Raw genomic sequence first — 10,047 nt, forward strand, 5'->3', positions numbered from 1 at the left:
TCTCTCCGGCGCGGCGCGAGAGGCGCGGGTGGCAGAGCTCTGGACGCGCCAACTAGGAACGTTCTCTCTCTCGTCCACGCGCGCTACTTCTCGGGCGAACGCGGGGCGCCCGGGCACTTGCTGCCCCCGCCCCTGTGCGCCCGCGGCTCCCGGCTCGCCCTCCCCTGCGCCGAGCAATCGCCCGGCTCTCCGCCGGAGCCTTCCCACGGGTCCTTGGCGGGGAAGGACCGGGAGCGGTGGAGAGGGAAGTTAGGGCTTCCGCTTTCTCTCCGCACTCCGGCGGCGGCGTTCGGTCCTCTGGGTGGGCTGTGCTCGCAGCAGCAGAGGCGGCGGCGGCAGCAGACAAGGCGCCGGAGCCAGGCACCCCGCAGCCGGGAATGAGCGGATGGCCGGGGAGGAAGCGACTGGAGTGAACCAGCCGGGTGAAGTCCCAGGGCCGCAGAGCTGCGCCGGGAATCTGTCCTGGAAGAGCCTTCTCTTCTCCCTGGACACTTTAAGCGGCGGCGGCGGCCGGCGGCGAAAGGTGGCAGACCGGACAGCGAGCCTCCCCCTTTCCGATGTGGCTCTGGCCGCCGGAGAACACAAGTGAGCAAGAAGTGCCAGGCCGGGCCATCCCCTTCAGGTAGATGACGCCCTGGGTTTCCTCGCTATCCCCGTGGGGAGAGCCGGAGTGCGTGTGTGTGTGAGTGCGTGTGCATGTGTGTGCTCGTGTGTGCGTGTGCACAGGCTCCCGGTCTAGATGGCCCAGGCTGCTCGGGCTGCATTCAGGGACTGAAACTCCCGCAGAAAGGCAAAGGAGAGAGCGAGGGAGCGCGAGGAGGCAGGGGAGGCGGGAGGGAGGGGAGCGGCGGAGAGGCTGAGGCAGGCACTGGGAGATTAGAGAGCTTTTCTCCTCTGTCACACTAGACACCCACAGCCACAGAGGGGGTTGCTGAGCCGCCTGCAAGAAGTACATTGTAAATCTTCGGCGCAACAAGCCCCGCAGTCACCCCTCTTCCCAACTCAGCCTCACCGCGTCTCCCCGGAGGAATCCTTGCAGCCTTAGGCTATTAACACGGAGAGCAAAGGCAGATCCTGCTGGGGAGACTTGGCGGTGTCAGATTTCACATCAAGCTCGCCAGAGGATTTGGAGGATTGTATGTAAAGTAGAATAAATTCTCCAGCGCCTAACTGCGTATATTATGCAGGGTGATGTGTCCAGGTGTGCAGTATTAAAAGAAGGATTAGCAATGAACTATTAGAATCCTCCGGAAGTAAAGGCTAAAGAAAAGACACACACACACACCCCCCCATCGAATAATTTCTATTTTTAGATTGGGGGAATGGTTACAATGCCTTCAGTGTAACATTCAGGACTACAAACTTGAGACTGAGCAAAACTGGGAAGATGAGCCCCATTTAGACTTACTGGACTAGTGAACACATATATTCCATGATTGGTCAGTTTTTCACTTCAGCTAGCCACAATTACTTTTTTGCTGTTTTTAGTGTTGTCATGAAAATTGTTTAAACTCTTTCCAAATAGTTATCAGTAGAAAGTGTTCATTGGCAACAGGAGCATCAAAACAGGTCTCTAGACCATTGGCTGGATATGGACCCTTGTCTAGGTGTAGAGAAGTTTTAAATTATATGTAGAGTGTACATGAGCATATGGGCTATCCAATCCTTAGAATTTGTGTGAAAAACCTTAATTGGAACAATATGCAGAAAAGAGCCATCCCAATGGTAACAACTAAGAGGCAGGAGTCTCTGTATTTTTATAAACAAAGTGTGATGGGCTTCAGAGTAAAAAAAGAAAGTAAAGCACAGAATAAAAAGAGGAAGAAGTAATTCTTTTTATATTTCTTCACATCTTCAAATCCTGAAGGGATTTTTAAAATCACATCTTTATTTATTTATTTATTTATTTATTTATTTATTTTTACAAAAAGTAATGTCTAATGTCACTTGCTTTGGAGTCCTGAAAATATACAATTAAAATATTGTGTTTGTCTTTAAAGCATGACCAGAGAGAAGAGACCAAACACACATCATCTTTAGCAGGACAGCCACTGAAAACCTAGCCCTGATCCATAAAACTCATTTCCATTTATCCCCAGATGGGATACAGCCCCATTGCCATACATTCTAAATGTCCACTTGAAGCATTTTTAAATGATGATGAAAAAAAGTGCCAGGGTGGGGTTTTTTTTTAAAGCATGTTGTATGTGGGCCGTTAGCAACAGACCAAGGGAAATGCCACATTCTGTTCAAGTTACTTTTTTCTGTTCTGTTTTTAAATCTCTGTGCTCTTGTTGTCCATATGTATCTGGTTGTATGCATTTTAAGAGTTGAGGAGCTGGGGTTCACTAGTTTGTTGTTGCTGCTTTTCTTAACAGAATCAGGAAATACAGTACAGACAGGCATAAAGAGCTGTGTGACTCTTAGCAGGTTACCAGACTTCTCTGAGCTCAGGGTATGAGTCTGGCAGTTCAGGATTATTGATCTACAGTCCATGGATTCAGTTCATTTGGATTATTAGAGGAATCTGGGACCACCCCCAGAAGTCTGAGAACCACAGTTTAAATGAAGAACTTACCCACTAAGCAATATTTAAGACCTTTCTCTAAAATGCTTTTAATCAAGAAAAGATTCAAAGGCCTTTTCTGGTCTTCCTTGTTTTTATCGATGAGCTTATGTGTTTTTGAAATTACTAAAATGCAGTTCTCAAATGTTTCTGAATTAAAGACTATATTTCCCAATTAGTAAAGCCTCTACTGATTGTAATTACATTATTGGATGGGTTACCTTTGAGATCCAAGTAGAATGGACACAAGCTTATTAACATGAAGTAGACACAACTTATTAAAACATAGATTCCCCTAAAGTGCATCTTTATCCAGTGAACTCAATATCAAAGCCAAGTGCATAAATATTTTTTTCTCTCAATTTGATGTTACAAGAGGATCCCAGTGAGTTTTCTTTTTTTTTCTTTCTTTCTTTTTTTTTCTTTCTGAAAGTATATAGCACCCTTCCCTTGAGAAGCAAGCACTTTGGTAAAATATTATTTTCTAGAGAATGCCCATTCTACACTCTAAAAAAAACAACAACAAAATTTCAGATTGTGTACCTAACAAAAATATTAAAGCAATGATTCACTACTGCTCCTATGAAGAAGTTGCCTTCAGTGTTGTGGATCACTAAATTTGAGATAGTTTTGACTTTGCCAACACTAGAGCCATGTAGTGGAATAAGACTTTCCGAAGAGCCTGATGCTTCTCTCAGAAACACATTTATTGTTGGGAGAATTTTATGATTACTTTCTTAAGCTAATCAATGGCTTCAAAGCCATTTTGTAGTCATATTTGATTTAGGGGTTTGTAAAAGTTAAAACAGTTTGAGTGCTTAATATACATGAGGCCAAACGGAAGTGATTTTGAATTAAATCTACACTTTGGCCCTGTAATCAAAATGAACTAGCTACCTTCAGTGAATGAGCTGGCTTCGGAGTCTTTACTCTTTGATTGCTTACACTTGGACTGCTTTTTTTTTCTTTTCACACTGGTTTGTATGTAGAGGCACACTTAAGTGGCCTTGTATACTCAGCCCCTTCAAGTGCAATTAGTGCTCTGTATCAGAGGCATGTTGGCTCCGGAGAAAGAACTAAGTCCCATCTGCCCTCACTCCCCTACATTATCCTAACTAGTTACTTAGATTCCGTTTCTTGGTCTGTTGATGTAGAAACTGTATCATAGGAGTTAGATGAGGTATCCTCAGAAGTCTCTTCCAGTCCTTAAACTTTTTGAAAGAAATTCCAACGCTTATACACTACTAGTCTCATTATGCTCTCAAGGGACTTTTAATCAATCTTCTTCATTGAGAAGCAAACAAAGTAATTAAAAACTAAGTTTCATGTGTGAAGAGACTTTATAAAAATATGCTGTACTGGAAAAAGCACATGGGGGGAACCAACCCCTGCGACTGTGGCAGTGAGGATAGGACTGATAATCTTTTAGGAGAGGATATGTTCCCGAAGACCTCACACCATTGGAGACCAATGCTGATGAGAATGGCTGAATGGTGGAGTCTGTTTACCAGCGAAGGTGGTGCCGCCATGTGGCAATAATAAAACAGCAGCTTGAAATTTAAGATAGTGACCATTTAATGTAATTTTATTTGAACTACCTTCAGTGAATGAGCTGGCTTCGGAGTCTTTCCTCTTTGGTTGCTCACACTTGCACTGCTTTTTTTCTTTGAGGGAACTCATATTATTGCAGACTTTACTTATGTTTGTATATTGCATAATTTCAAAATATCATACCATTCGACCACAAAATCTGTCAACATTGTTGATGAGCTTTAGATGAGAAATACCCTTCTAGATAGAACATTCCTCAAGAACTTAATGATGGAAAGAGGAAAGAGAACTGTTTAAAATTAGCCATCGTTAAGACAGTGCAACTTCATGATGCCTGTGGTTTGCCAACTACAATTAACACCTTGATTTAACTATTGTCCTGACTTTTGTGTATTTAAAAAGATTAGTCTGAATGGAATTATATCTAAATTTGATCATATTTTTTCTCACATAAAAATAGGTGAACAGTAAAAACAAAACACTTTCTAACCTATTAAAAACTACATATTACTAATCCTAGGAAAGTCTCCTCATTAATCTTACACCAAAACAGAACCAGTCTTACAGCGTAAAAGGAGTATTTTATGGCACATATAAGGAGAAGGATAACCAAATATCCACAGTGTCACTCCCAATTCTACCATTAGTTATATCCAGAGAGGAGAGAATTAGGATCTCAGGAAAATTGTATTATTGTTTGGGGGTTCTAACACTAGATTAGAACTCTTCAGTGTTCACTGTGGGCACTTTGGTTTCTGATCTCAATAAGAAAGTTCCATAAAAAGGCAAAGAATGTATCATAGAAATGTTTGCAATTTATGTATGAAACTTGCAAACATGATATACGCTAAATTCTACAAGCAGAATAGAAATTGGGTAACTTTCCGGAGGTGTTTCTGTTGAACTAGTCCATTTGAACAGCGTTCAAGAAATACTACTAACTATACCAATATTGTTTTTACCATGAATTTAAATTGTTCAAATCTATGTTTCTAAATAAATATGGCAAAAAGAATTAATAATAATAATGGCAAAGATTTTTCAAGGGGTTACCTTGCATCAGGTATTTGTCTAGGTCTAGGCTGTGTAGGTTATATTGGTTTAATCATGAAAATAACCTCATGAGGTCAATGCTGTTTTTTCATTTGACAAATGTGGAAACTGAGGCTCAGAAAAATTAAATGATTTGGCCAGTCATTTAATTTGTAGGTAGCAGAACTGGAATTCCAACCTAGAATTACTTCATTACCTGTACATTTAATCATTATGCCATATTACTTCCTGAAAGGTAAGCTAGATGTCAACTCTCTGTTGCATAATTGATATTTGCTGCATAATTTATGAAGTCAGTGCTAGGCAAAGTGCTAGAGCTATAGCATTGAACCCAACAGCTGTGGTCTCCACCCACATTGTGCCTGGCACATGATGAGTGTGATGTGGGTATTTGTTCAATGAAATGAATAGAGAAAATATAATATGATCCTAAGCAGAAAAAAATAGTTATAATTTTTATAAAGTACTAACAGAAATTAAAAAGGAAAATGCTATACATCCTGGATTGAGAACTAAGTAGTTGAAAGAGTTTACTATAGCTTATATTCATTCGGTGGAACAAGCAGTTTATATGCCTTAGAAATCTTACCTCTTGAATACATTAAAAAATATATCCTTGACCCAGGCTTACTTGACAACAAATTTACATGAAATGAAAGTGGCGACACCTCTTTCAAACCATGAAAAGTATCCACTACAAAGACACACACCCACATGTATATAAATGTAGAGTCATATAAAGATATAAAATTATTCACTCTTCTTCCATTTAATAATAAAACACATTGTTTATCTTATAAAACCTACAGAGAGACAGATATATAAATATTTGTCACTATCACTAAATATTTAAATGAGCTAATTACAATATTTTCTTAAATTTGAGTAGCAAATGATCATTGTAAATGGGTTGATGAAGATATTAGGAGAGATATGGTAAAGTTTTTCTCTTTTAGATATTAAAATATCAATAATCTTGAGGTTATATACCTGAATGTGATTATTTGAGAGCTGATTTTGATCTAGAGTGGGGTTTTTTTATTTTACATATTATACAGATTTTCTAAGTCAGTATTCTAGTCAAAGATACAATCATTTCAGAATGAGAAACAACACATTTTGTTAGAAAATATTTTGCAAGCTATATATATAGTACACAATAATAGTAAAACTAAAAATTGCATTGGTTTTCAACTCATTGAATTCCTACTTCTAAACTAAGAAAATAGATGAATTATATTTCCTTTAAAGTTATGGGACTGTTTATGCATAACACATCTCTTAATTGTAAACTGAAGAATAGACTCTTAGTGGTCTATACCTTCTTGCTCATAATCAGAAATGTCTGCTAGAGAAGACCCAGTTCCTTCTACCACTGGGAGCTATTACTAAGGATCATTTGTGACTCTTTACTTTCAGGTTTTTATGCCAACGCTATGCCAAAATCATACCATTTCTTCTTTCTCTGTGTGTGATTTTCTGAGAACATTTCCCCATTCACACCCAGGAAGTACTCTCTGAGTATCCTGAAAGGTAGGTGAAATAGGTATTTGGAAATATGTATAGAAATTATTGGAATTCAGTCTTTGGCTAAAACGCCTTTTTATTGGTGGTTTAAAAGTTATTTATTTGTCATTATAAATATTAAAAGTTTATATGTATCATTATACTACAAATATGTTAAATAGGGGTTTTTTTACACTTATATTAAAAGCATTAAGTTCTTGGCACTCTACAAAACATAAAAAAGAAATGGTCTTAATGTATAACATATAATGATTAGGAATCTGTGTCTGGAAAGAAAAATTTTCCCATAAAAGAACTATTACACAGAAATATTCAAACTACTAACTTTTGAAAATAACCAGCTATTTGATTGAATGAAACTTTTTTACGTTAAAAAAGCAAGGAACCTGCATATAAATGTCTTGAGTTATTAGCATGTTAAGATTTGGATGATCATGTCATGAAATAGGGTTAATTCTCATAATAGAATTTATTTGGTATAAAAGTTGCCTGTGATCTTCGCTTTTGTCACTTTTCTCTTTAGTGCCACCTTGTGGGTTAGCCAGTAACAATAAATATAGTATAAGGTTTTGAGGTTTGGGTTTTATTTTTTGTTTTCTTTTCCTCTGCTGCATTAAAACTAGTCTTAGAAAATAGTCTGGTAAAACTCATATGTGAAGCAATTTCTTTGTTTTCTCAGGGAAGCAACCACTTCACTAAAAGATATTTGCCATAATTCTGCAATTGGACATTCCGGACACCAGAACAGTTTCTCAGAGATTGGAAATATTGGCGTCTACACAAAAATCGATGTTCATTTACAGGGTAATCACCAAACTTGTCTTGGATAACATAAGTGACAAGCTCTGACTTATTATTTTTCCATAAGAAAAATGTTTTCTTAAGTCAGTATCATTTCTACAACAGTGTCCCATGAGAATTGATTGTAGGTGATTTGAAACGCTGCTTAATCCTATTTTAGAAAACACTTTTGTATCTGATTTAGTCTTATGTGCCGCTTCCTTCTCACATCAGATTGAATTTACATTGAGTTACCTTAGTTTATTTTAATTATGCTGCAGTTATAAAGGAATGAGGAAAACTCAGTACAGTATGTTGAAACATCTCTTATTGAAGACACACGGGAAATGTGTTATTCATTCCCTGATATTCTCCATATATTAGAGATGCTAGAATAATCTTTTAAATAGCCAAACAAAAAAAAGAGAATAGTTTCTCCTCTTAGAAACACCTAAGTATGTTAGGATTTATTGCTAAGCATTTTTGTGGTATAATGGAGAAGTAAATCTTGAAATGCCTTTATGGAGTTATTTCAGAGCAAGTGAAAATCACGTATAATCTGGTCTTTTTAAGAGTGTATGTAAATGTCCATATCTGAACTCCTTCTGCCCTTTTAGGAGTTGAAGGTTGTACCATGTGTTATGCAAAAAGTAATTTTCCCTGGATGTGCAATAAGGCCTCAGAGTTAACCTATAACCTGAATGTCACCAGCTATCAGTTATCTATGCTGGAAGCACACAAACAACAACAAAAAGCATTCTGAGTATTCTTATAGGCTTGCAAAAATCTTACTGTAGAACCAAAGCAGCCAAATACTAACAGCAAGGCTGTAAAAACCTTAGAATTTAACTCTCTAATCATTTTTAACGTGCACAAGTCTTATGCTTTTTCTCCGAAAATAGTATATTGTGCTTTCCAATTAAAAAAATGAGTTTTAGCTGTTAATTTTGAACCCTTTGAGATTTTAATTTTTCCATGACATTCTGACACATACATGTTTTCCTATGGATGTGGTACCAGAGCAAATTAAAAGGTGCCTTAGGAAGTCCTCCACTTAACCTTTGCCTGGTTAGCCTTAGCATCCTTGTTGTTAGAATTTAACCACCCGCCCCTCCCTCCAAAAAAAAATTTGGGAAAGGACTTTCTTATCTGGGATTGTGAAACATTATGACGATTTTTCTGATCATGCTTCAACTTCAGCTTTACTAATAAAGGTGTGTCTTCCTTCGGTTTAAGCTAAATAGAGCTTAATAAATAAGCTGCCGTGTATTGCCATCCAAAAGATTTCTGGGACATGCTGTGCTGTTGTTGGCAGTGTAGGGGTTTTACTGTATTAGAGTAAGTGGTACCTTCCCCCACCACACAGCTTAACTCCAGGTATTTTGCCTCTCCTCATTTTGATTATATTCATGTTAAATAGATGGGGTTTCTAAAGTTTGAAAGCAGAAAAATACATTTTATATCTACTCTGTTACAAATTAAGCAGATCCTAATTAAGTGGGTCACATTATATACCAACAACCTTTCACTTTAATGTCAAAAGGCTTTTATGATCTCTATTCAGTGCCTATTAAAGTGAGACTGAGCAAAATATTTTCTTGATATTTCTGAGAATTTCAGTTTTAGTTTCAAAGGATCATTTATTCCTTTAATCTTCCAATATGGAAAAGTAATGAGTATTGACTCGTTCTTTAGAGGCGCTAACATTCAACTAGGTAAACTTAGTAAGTGATAGCAATTAATGTTCTCTTTTGTCTTCTAGACAGAAAATCAAAGCTATTTAAAGTAAGGATGTGTTTAAAATCAATGTATGTCCACAAGTTAACATTAATGTTTACAGATACTTTCTGTGACCATTATGTCTTATTTGGGTATGTTTGTGTCTTTATTTTCTATACTTATATATAAAGATATAGAGATAGATATAAATAGATGAGAGAGGTGTATACAGGGTGGGGCAAAAGTAAGGTTATATTTGTGAGTACCCAAAACACAGAGTTTATCCTAGCATTATTATTTATTAATTATTGTATTATTTTCCATACACACACTTTATTTCTGTATGGTCTGAATAAAAGTGTTTTATTTATCGCTAGGCTAACCTGCCGGGTCATAAAGTACACACTTAATTCTCTGTGCCATTCCTCCATATTCAGTGCTTGCCACAATAGTCTAATTAAATTGCCGATGTGATAATCATTCCAATATATCATTCTAAAACCATGATCATAGAATGATTTCTTTGTTTCTATGAGACTTACCTGTAGTAATTCTCTGTTTAATGTTCAGAGTTCTAGGGAGGTCTTCCTTTAAATGTTCAGAGCAGGAGCTATACCTTCTAGGATGTGCAAATAATCAAGTCTTAGCCACATTATCCTATCTAATAAAGAGGGAATATGCTAATTGACCTTCATGCCATCACAAAGATGATGGTGCCCACAGCCAATAAGGAGGGAATATGCTAATTGACTGCCCCGCCCTCAAAGATGGCGGCACCTACAGCCACAAGATGGTAGCACCCAGTCCCCTCAGCCCCCAGGCAGCCCGGCTGCTCCATGTGCCTGCCTCCG

This window comes from Myotis lucifugus, unplaced genomic scaffold (assembly GCF_000147115.1).
Source record: "Myotis lucifugus unplaced genomic scaffold, Myoluc2.0 scaffold_156, whole genome shotgun sequence".
NCBI classification, from domain to species: domain Eukaryota; kingdom Metazoa; phylum Chordata; class Mammalia; order Chiroptera; family Vespertilionidae; genus Myotis; species Myotis lucifugus.